This window comes from Sarcophilus harrisii, chromosome 4 (assembly GCF_902635505.1).
Source record: "Sarcophilus harrisii chromosome 4, mSarHar1.11, whole genome shotgun sequence".
Taxonomy (NCBI): Eukaryota; Metazoa; Chordata; class Mammalia; order Dasyuromorphia; family Dasyuridae; genus Sarcophilus; species Sarcophilus harrisii.
This window is the reverse complement of record NC_045429.1, coordinates 322,228,529-322,251,008: the sequence shown is the minus strand read 5'-3', so window position 1 is coordinate 322,251,008 and position 22,480 is coordinate 322,228,529.

Here is a 22,480-nt window from a genome sequence, read left to right as displayed (position 1 = left end):
CCCTAGAGTTTCAGTTGATGAGGTTCAACGAGGGAACAAGCCAAGCAACAGGCTAAGAGATAGAATTGTTAGACTTTGATAATCTTATGACATGAATGTGAACCTAAAGCAATACTGGGGAGAAAAGACACTTTGCTATCTAGCTTTCCCATGCATTTTGAAAGAATCTAACCTTTGAGGGAATTGGGAGAGATCCCTATGTATATGCCTAGTAGTCTAAAATGAAAGTTAAAACTAAGCATGTGTGAGTGACAAAAAGACATCACCATAGCAACCCAGCAGATACATTAGTTCCTAAGCTCCCTCATTTAACTCCCCTGGTAGGTAGACATATAAGAGTCCTTGAAATACATAACAGAAATAACATACAAACAAATATACAAATAGAAAATAATTAACAGACAGAAGGCAATAGAATTAAGAGGAGTTGGGAAAAACTTCCTATAAAAGGACTTTAGTTGAGATGTAAAGGAAACTAGGGAAGTTGGTAGTCATGGTTGAGAGGAAGAGAATTCCAGGAATGGGAAACAGCCAGAGAAAATGTTGGGAGCTGAAAGATGGAGAGATTTGTTCCCTATCATCTCACTATTCATATCAAGTGAACTATAAGGCAGGAATATGTGTCCTTGCCAAAGGTATTCACCACTGCTGTAAGGGAAATCCAGTGCAAAGTCCAAGTCAAAGAGGAATTTCCTGTGGATGATGAGATCCTACATATGTTCCTCTGTGTGTGTGTATTACTTTGTGCTAATTGTATCCGCAATTAGAACAATTCAATATTTCCAAAATGAAATCCACAATCACTCAAAAAACTCAACTATACACAGGATAAGATCCATGATAAGACCTTGTCCTTGTGGTTAGAAAGACAAACTACAGAATATGTCTGTTAGTAGGTATATCTGGGAGAGACAGTGTAAATAAAAATTAAGCTTGAATCAGCATGAACAGGAAGTTGAAGACAGGCTCTGGAAAACTCTTCAGCATTTTTGATGACCCACCTTTCCCCGTGAAAAAAAGATTCACTTTTTGACATCAATATTCTGTTTATGAGATATAGATTAATAATTTCATTCACCAATTAAAGTAGAAAATCATACAAAAGGAAAAGGAAAAGTATGTGGTGAAAGGAAGCATGCTTCCACATATCCAAACATATAGATTGTTTCTGAAAAGTGACATAAAGGATATCATCACATGAATGAATCCCTTCTCGGGAAAGGGAAGGGGAAGGAGAGAGAAGAGATAAGTTGGTTATACCCTTGCTATTCCTGAAATGTTGGAAGATGTTAAGGAAGACTCTCTAGCATACTAAATAGACTCTATGACCAACTTATGAGAATACATGGACAAAATCAATCAATCACCCATTATAATCTAGGTACTATACTAAGTGATGAGAATACAAAAAGACAGTACCTGCCCTCAAGGAGCTTACAATCTAATGTGAGAGACAGCAAACACATATATACAAAGCAAACTATATAAGGCACTAAAATTGAGAGATATTGGGAAAGGCTTCCTATAAAAGATAGGATTTTGGCTGGGATTTAAAGAAAGCCCAAGATGAGTTGAAGACAGAATATTCAAAATATTCCAGGTATAGGGGACAGCCAAAGAAAATGTTGGAAGATAAGAGATGGAATGACCCATTTGTTGGATAGGCAGGAGGCTAGTGTCACTGAATGGGAGAATACATGGTGGAGAGTAAGGTATAAGAAAGCCAAAAGGCTAAGGAGGAAGCTAAGTTATGAAGGCTTTGAATGCCAAACAAAGCATTTTGTATTTGATTTTGGAGGCAACAGAGAACCACTGGAATTTGTTGAGTTAATTAACAAAAATTACAATCAAAGCATTTAACAGCCATGATAATAGATATTGGGGGTACCAATACAAAGAATGAAACTGTCTCCTCTCAAAAAGAGCAAACATTACAGGATATGAAAGGATGAGTCAATACCTGTATTATTAAAGTGAATACTCACATCCGTGAGATTAAAAGCCCTTCCCCTAATTGTAGATATAAACTTATTAAGAAATGTTGATCAGCAGCAGTGTTACTACTGGGATTATATCCCAAAGAGATTATAAAGAAGGGAAAGGGACCTGTATGTGCACAAATGTTTGTGGCAGCCCTTTTTGTAGTGGCTAGAAACTGGAAACTGAATGGATGTCCATCAGTTGGAGAATGGCTGAATAAATTGTGGTATATGAAAATTATGGAATATTACTGTTCTGTAAGAAATGACCAACAGGATGATTTCAGAAAGGCCTGGGAGAGACTTACACGAACTGATGCTGAGTGAAATGAGCAGGACCAGGAGATCATTATATACTTCAACAACAATACTAGATGATGACCAGTTCTGATGGATCAGGCCATCCTCAGCAACGAGATCAACCAAATCATTTCTAATGGAGCAGTAATGAACTGAACTAGCTATACCCAGAAAAAGAACTCTGGGAGATGACTAAAAACCATTACATTGAATTCCCAATCCCTATATTTATGCACACCTGCATTTTTGATTTCCTTCACAAGCTAATTGTACAATAATTCAGAGTCTGATTCTTTTTGTACAGCAAAATAATGTTTTGGTCATGTATACTTATTGTGTATCTAAGTTATATTTTAATATATTTAACATCTACTGGTCATCCTGCCATCTAGGGGAGGGGGTGGGGGGGGGGTAAGAGGTGAAAAATTGGAACAAGAGGTTTGGCAATTGTTAATGCTGTAAAGTTACCCATGTATATATCCTGTAAATAAAAGGCTATTAAATAAAAAAAAATAAAAAATAAAAAATAAAAAAAAAAAAAGAAATGTTGATCAGGATGATTTCAGGAAAGACCTAGATAAGATGATGCTAAGTCAATTGAGCAGAACCAAGAGAATCTTATATACAGTAACAAGAAGATTATGTGATGATCAACTGTGATGGACTTGGCTCTTTTCAATAATGAGGTGATTCGAGGCAATTCCAATAGACTTGGGATGAAAAGTACCATCCACATCTAGAGAGAGTGCTATGGAGACTAAATGTGGATTTTCATCTTTTTGTTGGTTTTTTTTTTTTTTTTTTTGCTTGATTTTTTTTCTTTCTTGTGTTTTTCCCTTTTGATCTGATTTTCTTGCACAGGATGAAAAATATAAAAATATGTTTAGAAGAACTGCACATGTTTAACCTATATCAGATTGCTTAAGGAGGGAAAATACAAGGAAATCATAAAGGAGGGAAAAGGACCCACATGTGCAAAAATGTTTGTAGCAGCTTTTTTTTGGTAACAAAGAGTTGGAAAATGAGTAGCTGCCCATAAATTGGGGAATGGCTGAACAAGTTGTGGTATATGAAAGTAATGGAATATTATTGTTCTATAAAAAATGATGAACAGCTGGTTTTAAAAACATCTGGAAAGATTTACATGAATTGATGCTGAGTGAAACAAGCAGAACCAGGAAGAATACATTGTACACAATAACAGCAAGAATGTGTGATGATCAACTATGAAAGACTTGGTTCTTCTTAGTGGTTCAGTGATCTAAAGCAATCCCAATAGACTGTCTTTTTTTCTTTTTTTAGGCAATTGGGGTTAAGTGACTTGCCCAGGGTCACATAGCTAGGAAATGTTAAGTGTATGAGGCCAGGTTTGATCTCAGGTACTTCTGACTTCAGGGCAGGTGCTCTATCCATTGTATCACCTAGCTGCCCCAATCCCAATAGACTTTGGACAGAAAATGCCATCTGCATCTAAAAAAAGAATCAAAGATACTGAATATAAAATTAACACATGCTTTGTTCACTTCTTTTTTCTGTTTTTTTCAACTCTCTGATGTTTTTTCCCTTTTGCTCTGATTTTTTTCTCTCACCATGATTCATAAGGCAATGTGTGTTTAAAAAAATAAAAAATAAAATTTAGGGAAAAAAGGAGGGGAGAAAGGGACAGAGAGGGAGAAAAATTTGGAACACAAGGTTTTATAAAGATGAATGTTGCATTTGGGAAAATGAAATACTATTAAACATGTTTTTTAAACTTACTAAAGGTGGAACTTTCATGTGTGTAGTGGGAGTACATTGTACTTAGTGGTTATTACATAAGAATTTATTGAAGTTACTTGGTGACTTTTCCTTTGATGTAAGAAATTATGCATTTGTAGGATCCTAGGATTTAGAGCTGAAAGGAACTTTAGAATTCATCTAATTAAATCCCTTGTTTTATACTAAAATAATAAAATTCATAGAGTTCCAGCTATTCATTCCAAGATTATACAGTTAAGCAGCATGCCTGGGATTCCTTTCTCTATATTGGAGAAGGCACCAGAAACAATGATCTAGTGGGTAGCATGCTAGATCTGGAGACAGGCAAAGCTAGGTTCGCTTCATATCTGTAGTGAGCAATAGCTCAAGGCCCTAACCTATGCAGGCAAGGTTAGTTTTTACTGAAAAGTTATTGAACCATCCTTGACATTTAATTGGTCCAGGGAACTAAAGCTGAAACCATTGACAGGGGCTCCTGATGCCTTTAGTACAAAACCAGTATATAGAGTCTCCTTCAGATTTCTAACCAATAGAGCAGCATGACCAATACAGGATCAGGTAAGCTATACCCATATGGATCAACAATCTATCCTTACTGAATATTCTTTCCCTAACACAATAAAGTAAAATTCTGTTAGATGATGAGTGAGTTTCATTCATTCCAATTCTGAACCTGAAACACCATACTGGCCTGAATCAGACCCAATGTACAACTGCATCTTACCTCTCACATTTATGAACTGAAGTAGGCATGATAGGCAAATCATCTAACTTTTCTAAGTCTCAATTTCCTCAGCTGCACAAAGGGGCTGATAATATAGTAACAGCTATTTCACAGCATATTGTGAAGCCTTAAGTGAGATGCTCTATATAAAGTACTTTTGCAAGATTTAAAGTGCTGTATTCATCACTGATGGTCTCCAGCTTTCCTCAAGTTTTCTGTGGCCTTTCTCCTCCCATCTGAGTTCTTCCTATCCTTCAAGTCTCATCCATGAAGGTTTTTCTGATGAGCTAGCCTAGAGGGTTACCTTCTTCCTTCTTTCAACTATTGGTGAGTTAGAGGAATGCACCCCAAGCATGTGAAGACTTCCCAATAGAATGGACAAATAAGAATAATTTGTTCCAATGGACATAAAGGTAGCTGAAGCAAATTCTGTGAAGTGCTCAGAGCTTGATCAGACATCAAAGATACCAGGCCATAGATAATCATCCTGACTTTGGTCTTGCCACTGGATTTTAATGACTCTGAAAGAGAAAGCAAGATTGATTTGTGCAACTCTACCTTATTTAAAGCCAAGACAGCACTCATTTGGGATAACATTGCTCTTAAGGTAATGAAGGATTTTCTTCAAAAACAACAACAAAATGCTATAAAATTATCATTTCTGCTGCTTTTAGTTTTCTGAGTTTTTAAACAAAAATCCAAAGGGCTGGGATTGGATTGATCTTACATGGGGCAGAATTTTTAGGTACTTGTATAGTATAGGGGGAAGAAATTGAATCAGACACTAGAAAGACACCCTTCCCAAAATAAATTATATAATAACATATATATATTACATGATATATAAAGATAAATAGTATCCACATAGCATATATATGTGCTATATTTTATTATTATATAAGAATGTATTTTATTGTGTATTATAGCATATATATATATGTGTTATATATGCTATAATACACAATAAAATACATTCTATTCCATTTGAGGAGATAGGAAACATTTTAATCTAAGTAAATATTTATATTTAATTAATTAACATCATATCTGATTAATTAATATTACATTAATTATTATATTTTTGTAATAAATATTTTTGGATTTACATTTGGAAGGGACATTAAAGATCATTTAGTCTAGTCCCATGATAAACATTTTCTACCTACTATATAATAACTCTGGGAGACTTCCAGGGGTCTTCCTTGCTCCAGATTATAATAGGCCTAGCTAGGACATCCCCTCCAGGATAAAACCTTCCAATTCAATCCAAAGGAAGGATTCAGAAACTGAACTAGCTTTAAAAATCTAAGGATTGGCAGGATGCTTTATTTTGATGTGCTATAATTTCCAGTTCTATACCAAAGACCTCCTTTGATGCCTCACCATGGCTTGAAAGTTAACTATGGAATCTTGAGGATTATGCCTGGAGATGCTGTACATCCCTGATTTTCAAAGAGAACCAATGAGATCATGGGGGTGATGTCTTGACTTGCTCTTGAATTGGATTTAAATGATGCAGAATTGGACAAAGTAGTCAGCCTCGCTCTCTCCTTGAGAACCATCAAAGTTCAATAGCAAAACAAAAGTCAGGATGACTAGCAACAGCTTGGGATGCAGTGGGTGATCTTGACATCTGCTCCAGGTGCTCCACAGCACCTGCTTCAACCACCCTCATAACTATCGGAACAAATTGTTCTCCTCCACCCATTCTGCCTAGGTAAAAATCTTCATATGCTTAAGGTAAACATCCCTTTAACTCACTGATAGCTTTAATGTTTGTCAGTTACCCCAACCTGGCTTATTTGTCCAGATGGTTTCCTAAGGTGTGGCCATTGTACATGCTACACTTCTTGGAGCCACAAGTGAGAGGTGGATGAAGGTAGACACTATAAGCAGCTCTAAAAGGAAATCAACAAGGTCTCACACCAGAGGTGCTAGTCCTCCCTGAACACCTTATACATCCCATGTGTGAAGAAAGCAAACTCTGGAAGCACCTCATCAAGACCTATAAGTCTGTCTATTAAGGGCCAATTCAGCTATCTGACTAATCTATCAAAAAGTAATCTTTGCAGGTGGTACATTTTTAGAAATGATCATTAATGAAATAAGGAAGGATTTCATTTTATGTTGCTGGAAGGCAGCCCTATACTGATAAAGCCATGGATCTGCATGTAGATCCACACCTACTATGTGGCAGACACTGCTGAACACTGGCAATAGAATTAGTAATATTTTTTTTAAGTCTTTGCCCTCAAGGAGCTTACAGTCGAAAGAGAGCAAACAGCACATAAAATAAAACAAGAAAAGAAGGGACAACTAATTGGTACTCAGTGGGAGAATCTTGTTCTGTACAATTGAAACCAAGCAAAGCATATGATCTTTTCTGTGTATTTTTTTTTAGTAAAGCTTTTTGTTTTTCAAAATATATGCACAGATAATTCTTTGATATTAACCCTTGCAAAATCTTGTGTTCCAATTTCCCCCCTTCACCCACCCCTTCCCCAGATGGGAAATAGTCCAATATATGTTAAACATGATAGAAATATATGTTAAATCCAATATATGCATACATATTTATATAATTATCTTGCTGCACAAGAAAAATCAAATCAAACCAGAAAAAATGAGAAAGAAAATAAAATGCAAGCAAACAACAACAAAAAGAGTAAAAATTCTATGTTTTGAATCACACTCAGTTCCCACAGTCCTCTCTCTGGGTGTAAATGGCTCTCTTCATCATAAGATCATTGGAACTGGTCTGAATCATCTCATTGTTGAAGAGAGCCTCTGTTTATGTTTTTGATGTTGAGTTTTTTTTTAATTAGTATCATTACTTCTTCACTACCTCAAAAAAGTCTTGCTTTTAAAATATAAAATATATTTCCCCTTCTAATTAATAAGCAGAGTCAAACAAAACAAATGTCAACCTTGACCATGTCTGAAAAGATGCCTCATTCTGTGCCTCTATTCTCTCACTTTTCTACCAGACTATAGCAAGCATGAATTATCAGTCTATGGGAGACCTGACTGGTCGTTTCATTAATAATCATTCTTAAGTCATTCATGGTTGTTTTCCTCTATAGCATTGGAGTAATTATTCTCCAACAACACAGGTCATTACAGTTCCTTCTGAATCTTCCCTTTCATCATTTCTTATACCTCAATAATATTCCATTGCATTCATATACTATGACTTGTTTAACCAATTTTTTTATGGAAAGATGTTACTGTTTTGTTGGTGGTGGTATTTTTGCTATAACAAAGAATGCTTCTACAATTTTTTTTGTTTTTAGCATATGAGTCCTTTCCTTCTGTCTTTGATCTCTTGGGTTAGATGACTATTAATGTTATCACTAGGTCAAAGCATATGTTTAGTTTAATGACTTTTAGAGTAGAGTATTGTTGTTGAATTGTTTTCAGTAATATTCAACTTTCCATGAGCCTATTTGGGATTTTCTTGGCAACGATACTGGAGTAGTTTGCCATTTCCTTCTCTAGCTCATTTTACAGAGGAGGCAATGGAGGAAAAGTTAATGACTTGTCCAGAATTACACAGCTAATAAGTATCTGAGGCTGAATTTGAACTCAAGTCCTCCTGACTCCAGGGCCAGCATTCCATTCACTGGGCCACTTAGCTACTTCTTTAGAGTATAGTACCAAATTACTTTCTAAAACACTTATACAAGTTCATAGTTCCATCAGTGGACTAGTATACCACCTTTATAAACATTATCATTTTTATGTTTTGTTTCTTTGTAGGTCTAATAGGTATAGGACAGAATCTCAGGTTATTTTGATTTTAATTTCTCTCTGTCTCTCTGTGTGTGTCTTGTTTGTCTCTGTCTATCTGTCTCTGTGTGTGTTTTGTCTGTCTGTCTCTCTCTGTCTTTCTGTTTCTTTCTCTGTCTCTCTCTGTGTGTCACTGTCTCTTCTTTCTTCTTTAAAGAGCTGACTATTCATATTCCTTGACCATTTATCTACTAGGGAATAGTTTTCATTCTAATACATTTAAATAAATTGCCTATGCATCTTGAATAGTAGATCTTTATTTTTATCTACTTGGTTATTTATTTTGAGATTGAGCTTCTATATCTCATTCAGGCTGAAAGTGCAGCAACCACTGAGAGACTAATTCCATTACTGGTGGGCATGGAGAAGAATGAAGGAAAGAAGGAAACAATAATTTATTGAGTTTCTACCAAGTGCCAGGCATTTTTCAAATAGTGTCCCTTATGAGACAATACGAGACAAAAACCCTGGGAGTTGGTTGCTATTATTATTCCCATTTTACAGGTGAGGAAACTGCATTGAGGTGAAGGGATTGTCCAGGGTTCTATGTACATAAATTGTCTAGGATTAGATTTGATTAAGGTATTTCTAACTCCAAGATATTTCAAAGGTAGTTCTCAACCTACACCACCACTTAGTTATTTGGTTTTTGGTTTTTAGTTTTTGGAGCCAATCAGGGATAAATAATTTGCCCAGGGACACAACTGGTAAGTGCCTAAGGCTTAATTTGTACTCAGGTCCTCCTTATTTGAGACTGATGCTATAGCTATTTATTTGGAAGTGTGTGTGTGTGTGGTGAGAAACCTAATTCTTACCAGATTGTTTACCAGTTTTCCCAGAAGTTTCTGTTGACTATTGAGTCCATATTGGAATCTTTGCATGTACTGAACACTCTGTTAGTATGTTTATTTGCTTCTGAGTCTTGGGTACTTAATCTGTTCTGCTGATTAACTTTTCTACTTTTTAATCAGTACAAAATAAATTTAATGAATCCTGCTTTGTAGTGTAAGTTGAGATTTGGTCCTGCTAGATGATGGCTCAATGGATAGAATTCTGGGTCTAGAGTTAAGAAGACCTCAATTCAAATACAGCCTCAGCCACTTATTAGCTATGTCACCCTGGGCAAGTCATTTAAGTCTGTTTGCCTTAATCCACTGAGGAAGGAAATGGTGAACCACTCCAGTATCCTTAACCAAGAAAACTCCATGGACAGAAAAATCCATGGTCCATGGGGTCATGAAGAGTTGGATACAACTGAAAACAACATTGGAGCTGGTGATCCTATCTTTGTTTGTTGGGAGGTGGGAGGGGGTGTTCATTGTTTCCTTAAGATTCTTGATATTTTGTTTTCCACATTCATTTTATTTTCTTCTAGTTCTTTAAAATGATGTTTTGGTAATTTGGTATGGCACTGAATTTATAAATTAACTTAGGCAATATTATTTTTAAAAATTATGTGGACATAGCCCAATCAATGAATAATTAACATCTCTCTAATCATTTGTTTGATTTTAATATTATCTAAAATCAAATCCCCTAGCATTTCTTTATCAAAGATAATGCTAACTCTTAGTTTTAAAATTGATACCATTTACCATATTAAGGAAAGATCCATTTATGCCTGTTTCTTCATTTTTTTCCATCTAAGGTTTATGTTTTGTTTTGTTTCAAATTTAATATTTTTAACATTCTTTTCTCTTTAAATTTTGAGTAGAAAATTTTCTCTCTCCCTCCCATCCCATCCACAACCTGAGAAGGGAAGCAATATATCAATCATACTTATGAAATAATGAAAAATGTTTCCATATTAGCCATGTTGTTGGAAGGAAGGAAGGAAGAAATGGAGGGAGGGAGAAATGAAGGGAGGGAGGAAGGAAAGAAAGGAGGAAGGAAGAGAGGAAGGAAGGAAGAAAGGAAGAAAAAAGAAAGGGAGGAAGAAAAGAAGGGAGGGAAGGAGGGAAAGAAGAAAGGAAGGAAGGAAAGAAGGAAGAAAGAAAGAAAGAAAGAAAGAGAGAGAGAAGGAGGGAGGGAAGGAGGAATGAAAGAAAAAAGAAAGAAACAAAGAAAGGAAGGAAAGAAGGAAGAGAATTACATTTTAGTTTATTCTCACAATTCATCAGTTCTATCAAGGTATATAGCATTTTTTCATCATGAATCCTTTGGAATTGTCTGATCAAATTGTCTAACCATATTTTCACAGTCAATCAAAATTACAATATTGCTGCTAATTGTGCGTAGTGATCTCTGATTTTTCTCACTTCATTTTGCTTTAATTCATATTGGTCATGCCATGTTTTTCTAAAACTATCCTCATCATTTCTTATAACACAGTATTCTTCCATCATAATCATATGCCACAATTTGTTCATCCATTTTCCAACTGATAAGCCTTCCTTCAATTTTCAATTTGCCACAACAAAAAGAACTGTTATAAATTGTGTGTGTGTGTGTGTGTGTGTGTGTTACTATATAGGTCCATTTCTTTTTTCTCTGATATCTTTGGGATACAGTAATTAGTAGTAATATTGTTGGATCAAAGGATATCCGTAGTTTAATAGACTTTTGGTTGTAGTTCCAAATTGTTCTTCAGAATAGTTAGACCAGTTCACAATTCCACCAGTACCTACTTTCCCTCATTCCCTCAGTATTTATCATTCCTGATAGGTGGGTAGTGCCTCAGAGTCATTTTAATTTTCATTTCTCTATTTAATAGTGATTTAGAGTATGTTTATAGGGAGCATTGAGATCTTCTGAAAACTTCCTGCATCTATTCTTTGATCATTTATCAATTCAACAATTTTTTATTTTTATAAAATTGGCTCAGTTCCTTATATATTTGAGAAATGAGGTATTTATCAGAGAAACTTGATGTAAAAAATTTTTGAAATTACTTCATAGTCTATGGTACCCTCTAGAAAAATGTAGTTTTCCTGATTATCTCTTTTTATTAGGTCTCTTTTTTGCTTTTGTTTTGTCTGAGATCATAATTGCTTCTCTTGCTTTTTTGTTCTTTGCAGCTGAAACATAATAAATTCTGTTCCAGCCTTTTATTTTAATTCTGTGTGTGTTTCTATTTGAAATATATATTTTGTAAACAGCATATTGTTGGAGTCTAGGTTATAATCCATTTTGCTATCATCTTCCATTTTATGGGTGAATTTATCCCATTTATATTTCCAGTTACGATTAGTAACTGTATTTCCTTCTATCCTATTTTCTTCTGTTTATTTCTTTCTTTCTCTTTATCCTGTCCCATTTCAAAAGTCTATTTTACTTCTGACCATTGTCTCCCTTTACTTGCTCTCCGTTTTTTTTATCTTCTCCACTCCTTATATTTCATGTTTCTTTTAGCTCTCACTCTGTTATAACAGACTTCTCTTCTCACCTTTCTAAGTTGTCTTAAGCTGAAAAAATATCTCACTTTGACTTTTGTTGGGTCTTCCAAAATTGGGTTTGAGGTATTATTTTAAAGTTGTTTGGAAGGGAATGTTGGAAAAGTTCATCTGGATTTCTGCCTATATTCCATTATCTTTGAAGAATTGTGTTTTGCTGAAATTTTTCTACAAATCATCATATTATTTTTATTGTTTTTGTTATTGATATGGGCTATATGTTTACAAGTTTTCTAATATTGATCCAACCTTGCATTTCTGATATCAGTTCAATTTAATCATATTTTATAATTTTAAAATGTATTTTAACCTCTTTGCTAATATTTTAATTTAATATTTTTTGTTTCAATATTCATTTTGGAAATTGATATATAATTTTCTTTCTCTAGCTCTCTAGCTCTCCCTGGTTTAGCTATTCCAACAATATTTTTCTCATAGAAACTTAATGAAATCTCTTCTTTCTCAATTTTTGCAGAACATTTATATAATTGTAGCTCTTCTTCTGGTCTCATTTTCCTAATTTGCACTGGCACTGGCAGTTTTGATACTTTCAGAGATAGCAGTTGCTTCTGTCACAATTCTCAGGGTAATCCTGTGGTGATTGGTCTCCCGACATTGTAGCTCAAAAGTCCCTACCAGAGTGCTTCTTCTTAACAATTAGCCAGTAGATTCAGTTCTTTGGCAAAGACATTTACTCAAATGGCACAGCAAAGTAGTTACCAAGCATTTCTCTTATTTCTTCTAGCATTAATTAAATTTTAGTCACACCATTCCACAAACACACAGAGTCTTGGAGAGAAAAGCATAAGAATGAACTTAAAGTACAATGATCATGAGATGTATATAAAAAGCACGTATGGACTAGGCAAATCACAATTCTGAAAGAACAGGATCTCACTGTATTTTATTTCTTTGATAGGCCTCACAAAGTCCATTGTGGGGAATAGCATGGCACCAATGATGGATAAGTTGCTCTATTGCTTAGCTGTGTTAATTCCTCAAAAGGCATAGCTCAGAAAGATGGATTAAACTTGTATGTATTATCACTTGTATGTAAATCTGACTCCTCAATGGGCTGGGCTGCTATGTGTTGCTCTACCACTGGTCAGATGCTGCTGAACTGGATCAACCAAATTAATGACTCAATTTCTGGATTCTTCTCTTGTTGTAGAGTCTCTGCTAGATAAGTCAAGCCACCAGAGTCCCTGACATCTTTCTTTGAGGATCAACTGTCATTTTACACTCCTTCCTACCTCAAGCCTCTGGCTTAGCAGGCTATTACAATACTTATTTTATCTGGAATGTCACAACATTCTTTTCAGCAAAGACAATAACTATTAGCCTAGGATTAAAGGAATTCTCCCTCTTTGAACCTTAACTCAGATTTGACATCTCCAAACAGGTTGCAAAAGTTATCTATTTACTCATGTTTGACAATGCTTTGTGGTTCAAAGGCATCTTTCTTCAATGAGAAATTCCACCTTTACTTATGTAAGAGAGGTAATATATTCATGTGAATTATCTAATGGCATGGGTAGAAATCTCTGGAATCTTAGTCTCTTTTCTTTAAGGGAGACTGAGATTTCTACTGAGAGAGGAACAGAAGATCCAAGTTTGGGTGCTCTCTCCCCCCTTCAACTATTTTGTAGAGGAGCATTGAGATAAAATTATATCTACTTTCTTCCTCAAAATAGTAGTAATATCCTCATATTAGGAATATGAGTCTGATTTAGAAGAAAAGACACTTCCCTTGTTTTTGTTTTTTGTAAGACAATTGGGATTAGGCAACTTGTCAAAAAGCTAGTAAGTGTCAAGTGTCCAAGGCCAAAATTGAATTCAGGTCCTCCTGACTCCAAGGCCTATCTACTGTGTCACTTAGCTTCCCCTCTTCTCCCTCTTCCCTCCCTCCCTCCCATTGCTCAGGCCATTCTTAAGGGGTTGGGTGACTTTTAGCTTATGATCACCAGCTTAGTTCCTCTCAATCAAGTGGTAATTACACAAATTTATCTAAGCAAATTTATTCAAGCAAAACATCAAACAGATTCTATTAGAAAATACAAATTGATTTGTATTTGATGAAAAATTGTGTCCCCTTTGACTTTTAGGGTGAAATGATGAGGTGAACCCTGAAGCTGTCCAAATTTTCTTCTAAAAGAGGCCCACCCATCAGGGCAGTTAAATGGTCTCATTCACTTGGAGATCGTGGCCAGGGACTTGGTCACACCCTCTATTGAGTTGAAGATTAGTCCAGAACTACTCCCAGTAGCTCAAACTCCCAAGATAAATAATCTCTTTTCAATTTAATACGTAGGCTTGGGGTATTGACAACAATGAGTGAATCTCATTCAATTTTCAACTGAAGCCCAAGTCTCAGACAATAAAAGCCAACTCTGAACCCAGAATCTTTGCAAAAGTCCTAAGCAGGATTATGCTTGCCAAGAAAGCTGTTTTAGCAAGCTGTCCTGCCAGAATTTTTTGCCCACTGGTGAAGATATTCTCTTCTCAATGCCAATGAATCCCTTTTTGCTACACAGATTTCAGGTTTGCAAATTCTTTCCCATGCCTCTAACCAAAGGGGATTTCCCACCTCAATTCTTGCACCTCATCACAACTACCACTAACCTTACCAAAATGAATAAGTGCTTAAATTAGGAGTGAGATAACATCTTAGTCCAAATCAATATAGAAGGCCTGCTGTCAACCTAGAAGATCTATTCTAATAGTATCAAGGGTTGCAAACTCAAAATCAGGGATATGTTAAGGATCAAATTTCCTTTACATGTCTGTTGCTTCTCTCTTTCCACAGGTCTATCCTGAAGAGTCTCTAGACTTAAACATGTGTCTTAAGAAGCTCTGACACCAATTACTTCAAGTTCATTTGTTTTTGACATGTCTTGTGTCACAGCACTCTTTCCACTAATCGAGTCAGCAAACCCAGCAGTATGTAAACACAATGCCCCTGACTTGGTTGGAAATTTAATTACATTATAATAACCACCCAAGGTAAACTTCCTATATTCCTTCTAGGTTTTATGCAGATGAATGGCTGAGGAGAAAGATATTGAACCAATCTTTGTCTTGGGGAATGTTAATTGTCTTGCAGATTTCATATGCATTTAACCCATTCATATTTCAGATCCTTTCTAAGGTAATGAAATATTTCATTTCTAACTGAAAGGGTTTCTATTTTATGTTTCAAAATCTCTATTTTTACTCCTTATGTGACATTCAAAGTTTTTAAAATCCAAATAGGACACATCTATCTAGTATTGGAATTTAGTATTCTTTGAATGTTTGATTTAATTTACTTGTAAGTACATCTGTTGGATTTTTTTCCCTTCATGGCACAGGGGAAGATGAATCTTGTGGCTTGTTTCATTTTATTTTCTGACACTGGGTTGTTGAAATTCACTATTTCTTATAGTGATAATCTAAGTTTTCATATTTTTGTAAATATTCATTTAATTTACATGATCAATTTTATTAGTATATAATTGGGCAAAAATAGATTTTAATAATTTCCTTTATTTAGTCTTCATTTGTTATGAATTTTCCTTTTTCATATTAGTATTTCAGTTTTCCTCTTTTAAAAAAATCAGATCAACATTTTAAAAAATTAGTCCCATTTTTATTGAACAAATTAATGTTTTTTTTTAATATTGAGTTTTATTTACCTTTTCCTTGATTATCAGAATTTTTATTTTAGTGTTTTGGGGGGCTTTTTAATTTGTTGTTTTCTCCTGTGTGTGTGTGTGTGTGTATGTGTGTGTGTGTGTGTGTGTGTGTGTGTGTGTGTTTTGTTGCCTGCCCAATTCATTAATCTGTTGGTTTTTTCTTTTGTTGAGGAAAGTATTTAAAACGGTATAATTTCCCCTAATGACTGCTTTGGCTGCATTCCAAAAGTTTCAATATGATGTATCATATTGCGATTTTCTTTTATAGAATCACTTATTGTTTCTTCTATTTGCTTTTTTGACTCACCAATCCTTTGAGATTAAATTATTTTGTTTCATTTAATTTCAAATCCTTTCTTCAAATGCTTTTCATTGATTAAATTGTTGTTGTGATATGGTCTGTAAAGGTGATATTTAGCATTTATTCTGCATTTGTTTATAAAGTTTTTGGTCCTACTACATGGTCAAGTTTTAAAAAGGTACCATACTCCACTGAAAAGCATATCATATTCCTTTTCATTCCTATTTTTAAATTGTCAGAGATCTATTATACTAAACAATCATATCAGTTGCTTGAGTCTTAGCTCATTAAATCAATTAAATTTCTACTACAACTCCTTGACCTTTGAGGAAAAAAATAAATAACCTAGCTTACTTGACAAGATATGCTCCTACCTGCCTTTTAAAGTTTTTCCTGAGGGGTAAAAAATTCTACTTTAGGCTTTTATTTCAATTTTGTATGAATATGTATCCTTCTTATAAATACAGTGGCATATACTTTTTTTTTTTTTTTTTTGCTGAGGTAATTGGGGTTAAATGACTTGCCCAGGGTCACACAGCTAGGAAGTGTTGTGTCTGAGACCAGATTTGAACTCAGATCCTCCCGACTTCAGGGCTGGTGTTCCATCCATTGAACCACCTAGCTGCCCCCAGCATCTACTTTCTAATCCCTTCTGCTTCTTTCCTTCATTTTATAGGTGAGTTCATTCGTCTCATTTTCTTTCTTTTTTCTTCTTCTTTTTTTTAGTATTCTATTTTTCCCCAATTACATGTAAAAGCAATTTTTAGCATTTGTTTTTAAAACTGTGAGTTCCAAATTCTCTTATTCCTTCTCCAACCCCCCATTGAGAAGGCAAGCAATTTGATATCTCTTGTTATATATGTGTAGTCATGCAAAACATATTTTCATAATATTCAAATTGTGTCCCTTTCACTTTCTGGTTTAGAATTGTAAATGGTGTATTTCTTTCTTTCATATACTTCTTATTTTTTTCCCTGCCTTGTGGTTTTCAAAGAAGAAGGAGGTCAAGAAAGAATCTGATTCATGTTGATAATCTACAATTGAATCACTAAGTTCATATTCCTCTTATCCTCTTCTTTTGATCATGCTTAGACCATGACATATAGTTCTTAAATCTTCTCTCTTCTTAATCTCATTTTTTATGATTCACCCTTCAAAACTTTTATTTTACTTATAACTATATCTTCAAATCGTTCTTCCTTTTGCACCCTTCTCCCCTTTACCTGATCATACTTGTTTCCCTATTGTTTAAAATATTACTGCAGCAAATTCTGAGTGTGTTGCTGTTATGGGCCATGACTCTGAAACAAGCATTCTTACAAGGTGTTAAGTCAGTGGAATTGATAAAGACAATGGTTATCTAGTGCTTAATAGCATGGTGCTTAATAGTTCTCCAGTTCAGTATGATTTATTTAATCTTACAACAAATAATGGTTTCCTAGTGATATAATGATTGGTTTATACTCAGTGTAGAGCATACAAGCTGGGACTCAGACTCAGAGTAAGAGAAGACAGAGGACTGGAGGCAGGAGCTCAAGCTCTCAGACTCAGAGAGATTCATTTCCATCTTCATCAGTCTGGCCTGGCTGTACTTCGCCACTGAAACCAAGACTCGGTAAGGCCTTTAAGAAAGCTAGCCCAGTAGCCCTCTTTGTAGTGGCCAGATGTAGAGGGCTGGAATTATGCACTGAGGTTGGGACTGCTGAGTGCTTGAGGCTAACTTCTGATTGGATGATATTCTATGGGAATATGCTTGGAAAATGGTCCTTTCCACTATCTGTACTGGCTCAATGTTTGGTGTATAGAGGATTGTAGGAGGGACTAGGGGGTGGAGAAAAGCTATCCAGGGACACACTTTTGGAGGCAGACAAGGGGGAAGGTGGTCTAGCAGATTCTGCTTCCATCCTGTTCAATCCTGCGTCTGGGGACTGAGAATAAAGATTGAGGACTTTTGGTTATCCTGACTCCAGCTGATTCTGGGGTGTCCTGGGTGCTAGCGCAGTCATTACATTTGGCGCCCAAGAGTGGGAACCAAAGACCCTAATTTCATTGAAGAAGTCTCAAGTGACCAGGAAATAGGGTGAGTATTTAAACAAACAGGGAACTTAACTTTGTTAAGAGCTAAACTAGTAACCTTTTCTAATTGCAATGGGGCAGCTATTAGGAAAAGATCCACCCCCAGCCCCAGCCCCAACACCAACCCCACCCCAAAGAAGATCTGCAGGAAGCATACTAGACTGATAAAGAGACAGGGCTTATTTATGACTTGGGAGCAGATTGATGGATTCCTGGATACATTAGAATGTAAGTCCCTTTGGTTCTTTGAGGAAGAAGAGATAAGCCTAAATAATTGGAAACTTGTAGGAGATCAACTCTGTAAATATTATAATGACAATGGTTCCAAGTCACTTACCAAAGAAACACTATATATATACAACATAATACAATTGGCCTTTAAAAATCCTGCTAGTTATAGAAAAAAGGAAAATTCTAAAAATGGCCAGATGAGAAAGTGTGAGGAAAATGAGGAGGACCAGAGGGCATGAGGAGTTAAGTGAGGATGAAAGGCGTGGTAAAGGGCGTGGTTACTCTCACTCTCACAAAGCAGCTTCAACCCCTCCTAAACCGGAACTGGTTCTTGACACGCCCCCATCAACTTCACCTTTCCAGATGAAGAGGGAAGGTGTGGTAGGAGGGGCTGTGACACCACCAGCCCCTCCCCCCAAAAATCACCCCCTCCTATGACTAGATAGCAAAAGGCAGTAGTTAAAGTCAGGGAAGAAGGGCAGAATTTAAGTGATTTGCAAATGGAAATGTATCCAGCGATTCAAGAGTTTGACTCTTCAGGTCAAGAAAGTAGAAGATACGCTCCTTTTGATATAGAAATCCTCAAAGACCTGAAAAAGGCTTGCACTCTTTATGGGGCTACATCAGCTTATGTTAAGATGTTACTACAGAATTTGGCTTATGAAGTCTTAACCCCTAGGGACTAGAAATCTATAGCAAGGACATGCTTGGAACCTGGACAAAACTTGTTGTGGCTTTCTGAATATGGTGAACTCTGTAGGATACAAGCCCAACAAAATAGGCATAGTGGACTTCCAGGTCCAATTTTTGATGGTAATTCAAAGGCAGATAGCCTTCTAACTATGCTGGCTAATACTCCTTTATTTCAAGAAGCCCAAGAATCACATTTTAAATATCATCAGGCTGCTCGAACTTTACATTTGCAATTTGGAATAAACAAGAGAGGAAGCAAGGAGCATAGTAAAAGCCTCTACAGCTTGCCTTCCTTTCCATGCTCCTACACTGCCTCCAGGAAAAAACCCTCATGGTTTGAGATCCAATGAAATTTGGTAAATGGATGTGACACATTATAAATCTTTTGGTCGTCTGTCTTTTATCCATGTTGTAGTAGACACCTTTTTCAGAATTCATTTTTGCAATACCAGCAACAAGAGACAACCCAAGTGGTCACTGAATTCCTTATATAAGCATTTGCAATTATGGGTGTGTCACAAGCCATAAAAACAGACAATGGACCTGTATATACTTCTAAACATTTTGCACACTTTTGTGCACAGTATAAAATTTTATACACCACTGGCATACCCTTTAATGCTCAAGGACAGGCAATAGTAGAGAGGAGAAACAGAGACATTAAAATGCTCCTCCAAAAACAAAAGAAAGGGGGAGCCACAGGTAACCCTAGAGAACTTCTAAATCTAGCTCTTTATACTATTGATTTCTTGATTTTTGACAAAGATGCACTGGCTCTGGCAGACAGGTTTTACAATCCACCGGAAGGGCAGTGTCCAGTGCCAGTGGCTCCACTATCTTCAGATAATCACCAGGTGATGTGGAGAGACCCAGAAAATGGTGAATGGAAAGGACCAAATAGGTTAACTGCTTGGGGGAGAGGGTTTACTTGTATCTCCCCAGGAGAAGAAAGAATCAGATGGGTGCCAACGAGTTGTATTCACCTTGTCCATCAGAGGGAGACAGAGCAGACCATTGAAATGAAGAAGAAGACCCAAGAAACATCGGATGGTTCTGTTGTTGACTGTGCCCACCATTGAAAGAGCATGGCAGTTATAGTGTTTGACTCATGGACATCAAAAATTGTTAGACTTCAAAACCCTCAAGAATCATTGGATTCTCTGAGACATGATAAGATAATTGTTGTAGGACTTCAAAACCCTCAGGAATCATTGGATTCTCTGAGATATGATAAGACTGTTGTAGGACTTCAAAACCTTCAGGAATTATTGGATTTTCTGAGAAATGATAAGACTGTTGCAGGACTTCAAAATTTGCTGGGATCATTGGATTCCCTAACACATGAAAAGACTGTTGCAGGACTTCAAAAACTTGTGGGGATCATTGGATTCCTTGACACGTGAAGCAATGGACAATAGATTGGTTTTGGACTATTTCTTGGCTGCTGAAGAAGGTGTATGTGTGACTGTTGTTTACATACCCTCCTTCTGGGACTTCTTGAAATCTGTTATAATACCATATTGATTTATATTGTTTTCTATATCACTATTTGCATATATAGTTCTTGTCTCTTGCACCACATTGAGCCTGTACTGACTGTGGGGAGAGTTACCACTAATAGGCTCTGTGTTATTGCTATGTGCTCGTGTAATACCTCCCATGCTGATGGGTTTGTGCATACCTGTTTCTAATAAGAGCCTTCAGCCCAGAAACCCGCTAGCAATCCCTACTTCCCTTTGGTGCTTTTCACCTCCCTTCCTGATAAGTCGGGGGTGGGGGGTTGTGATCACCTCCTTTTTGGTGTTTTCACTTCTTTTCCTGAGAAGTCAGGGAGGGCGGGACCACCTGTGTTTTAAAACAAAAGAAAGCAGGAGATGTAGAGGGCTGGAACTATGTACTGAGGTCGGGACTGCTGAGCACTTGAGGCTAACTTCTGATTGGATGATACTCTATGGGCATATGCTTGGAAAATGGTCCTTTCCACTATCCATACTGGCTCAATGATTGGTGTATAGAGGATTGTAGGTGGGACTAGGGGGTGAAGAAAAGCTAGCCAGGGATACACTCTCAGAGGTAGATGAGGGTGGTCTAGGAGTTTTTGCTTCCATCCTATTCAAACCTGCATCTAAGGACTGAGAATAAAGATTGAGGACTTTTGCTTATCCTGACTCCGGCTGATTCTGGGGTGTCCTGGGTGCTAGTGCGGTCGTTGCAGCCAGAAACTGGAAAGTGAATGGATGCCCATCAATTGGAGAATGGCTGAATAAATTGTGGTATATGAATATTATGGAATATTATTGTTCTGTAAGAAATGACCAGCAGGATGATTTCAGAAAAGCCTGGAGAGACTTACATGAACTGATACGAGTGAAATGAGCAGGACCAGAAGATTATTATATACTTCCAACAACAATACTATATGATGATCAATTCTGATGGATGTGGCCATCTTCAACAATGAGATGAACCAAATCAGTTCCAATACAGCAGTAATGAATTGAACCAGCCACACTCATCAAAAGAACTCTGGGAGATGACTATGAACCACTACATAGAATTCCCAACCCTCTATTTTTGTCCGCCTGCATTTTTTATTTCCTTCACAGGCTAATTGTACACTATTTCAAAGTCCTACTCTTTTTATACAGCAAAATAACTGTTTGGACATGTATACATATATTGTATTTAACTTGTACTTTAACATATTTAACATGTATTAGTCAACCTGCCATCTGGGGGAAGGGGTGAGGGGAAGGAAGGAAAAAGTTGGAACAAAAGGATTTGCAGTTGTCAATGCTGAAAAATTACCTATGCATATATCTTGTAAATAAAAAGCTATAGTAAAAAAAAAATTGACAAATACTAAAACAAACAAACAAACAACAACAACAATCCTGGGAACCCAGGCAAGGAAATTAGATTGTGAAGGAGATAAATAAGGATCTGGACTTTAATACCTGGCTATTCTTGTGGTGATTACTCTGCTGAAAGGAAAGCTGCTCCAAGACCTTCAGAAAACCCACCAAGAACATTACATGTTGCAATCCCCTTTTCTGAGGTTTGGATAAGGGAAACAATTATTTAGAAGTCAACTCCCCTAATCTTCATTTGTCTGGAGGGAGGATTGTTCATTCCATTTATGTGAAACAGTAAATTCTAACCCTTTTTTCTTCATTTCACATGTAATGTTTTCCTTTGTCCTCCCTTTTTCTTTCTCTTTCAATACCAATAAAAACAGAGCAAAATTTTACCCCATTCCTATGTTATAATGTTTTTTAACTTCCTCTCTGGCAACTGAATACAATGACATTGTCAAAAGACACAATTGTTCTTCTTCATTAGAATCCTTTTCAATTGTGTAAAGATATTTATTTACATTTTCAGATTTCTCTTGACCATTGGGGTTTGCATTCAATATTTCTACTCAGTTCTGGCCTTTTCATCAATAGTTTTTGAAAGCCTTTTAATCTATTAAAAATCCATTTTTCCTCCCATGGAATTATGCTAAATTTCATAGAATAATTTTTTTTTTGTTACAAGTCTTTATCTTTTGGAATTTAAAA